We start from the raw sequence: 1,936 nt of genomic DNA, 5'->3' as shown, positions 1-1,936 counted from the left end.
TGATGATCAGTCAGACCTTTGTAATGGGAGTGCTCTCATGATTTTGTATGTGCTCTGTCCTGCTCAAGATGGCTACGCCAGAACTTGCTGGCCACTGAAAATCAGTAAACAACAGTTTTCTCACTTCTGCTTCAAATCCCACTTGCAGTAAGTCTTGGATCCTTCTAAATATTCCTTTATATGGAGTTCAGAGTTCCAGGATCATCCTTTGAACCCGTTTCATCCAGTATTTTGTGTTACTACTGGAGGAATTCTACATGACCCTTCTCCCTAATCCACCACCAAGACCCACCCTAAATTCCATTATTTTTTAATTCTATGTTTACACAAACTTGTTATTGAGGAAGACTCACTAGCAATACATAATATGTACCCATTCAGGCATATATACCTATACATTAAAAAATAAATAAAAATCCTAGAAGCATAGAAAATCCAGTATGCTCCCTGGAAGTGAGGATGTGAATATTTCATCTCACATACTTTTGGTGTATTATCAGGATGGACCATTCCCTCGAGCACATTATGCTTCAAACGTTGGGTCAGTGAAAAAGAGGAAGACCCTCAATAAGATGGATTGACACTGTGGCTGCAACAACAAGCTTAACCATAGTAACAATTATGAGGATAGTGCAGGACTAGGCAGTGCTTTGTTCTGTTGTACCTATAAGTTAGAATTGACTTGACAGTAACTAAGACATGTTAATAGGGAGAGTGAAATTTCTTTTACGTTACACATTTCTGTACAATTTGAATTACTTTCCATGAGCATGTATTATTTTATGATTTAAAGAAAGGAACAAGACCAGTTCCTAACAAAAGGTAATTTTTTTATTATTGTTTTGAAATGAAAGGAAATGCAGTGGTTAGAAAAATCCATGTTTTCTGTTTCATTTCTTACCATTCAACCCTTGAACTGTCACTAAGCCTTTCCTTTAAACTTTTGTATCTATTGTCTCTTTTGCCTGGAATGCATTTTCCATAATTTTCCAAGCCAGTGCATAGTTTAAAAAATAGCTGAAATATTAACACAGAGACAATCTCTGATCCACTTTGTGTAATCAGTAGATATTCTCTCTGCTGCGTCCCTGCAATAGTTTGTGTGTTTTGTCAAATTTTATTGGAACTTCATAAAATTTCATGACTTTTTAATGTTTATGTATCTATATATTCCTAAGATGAAGGCAAATCATAACCCTCTTTGTATCCCTTCAGCTGAGCTCTGTGTTTATTATATAGAAGGCTCTCACTACATTTTAAAAACTAAATGACTAAAATGCAAGTGCATTATCATTTGTTAAATGTAATACTAATGAATTTAACTAAGACAGTCATATTTACAGCATAACATTATAATAGAATTGCTAAGAACATGGATTTTGGAGTAAGATAGACTGGGTTTGAAGTCTGATTCGTTCAGTAATTCGAAAAATATTTAACTTCTCTGTGTTTCAGCTGTCTCATTTAATAGTAATTGGCAAAGAAAAAGGCACCAGGAATTGATAGAATAAAAATAGAAATATTTCAAGAATGTGAGTTTGCACAGGATTCACTCACTCATCTATACCTACAAATTTGGAAGACAAATATCTGGCTGCCTGATTGGTGACCCAATGGAATGTGGAAATCATCAAACAATCTCTTCGATATCTCATGTGAGTAAAGTTTTACTAAATGTAATACAGAAATGGCTACAAGCATACATTGTCAGAGAACTTCTGGAGGTTCAAGCTGGATTCAGAAGAGGCTCGGAACAAAGGATATTGTTGCTGATGTCCAATGGATCTTGGCTGAAAGCAGAGAATAGCAGAAAGATGTTTACCTCTGCTTTAATGACTATGCAAAGGCTTTCAACTGTGTGGATCATAACAAGCTATGGACAACATTGTGAAGTCTGAGTATTCTAGAACACTTAATTGTGCTCATGAGAGATCTG

The sequence above is a fragment of the Chrysochloris asiatica genome, unplaced genomic scaffold (genome assembly GCF_000296735.1).
Source record: "Chrysochloris asiatica unplaced genomic scaffold, ChrAsi1.0 scaffold00152, whole genome shotgun sequence".
In the NCBI taxonomy this organism is placed as follows: Eukaryota; Metazoa; Chordata; class Mammalia; order Afrosoricida; family Chrysochloridae; genus Chrysochloris; species Chrysochloris asiatica.
Note: the sequence above shows the minus strand (reverse complement) of the source record.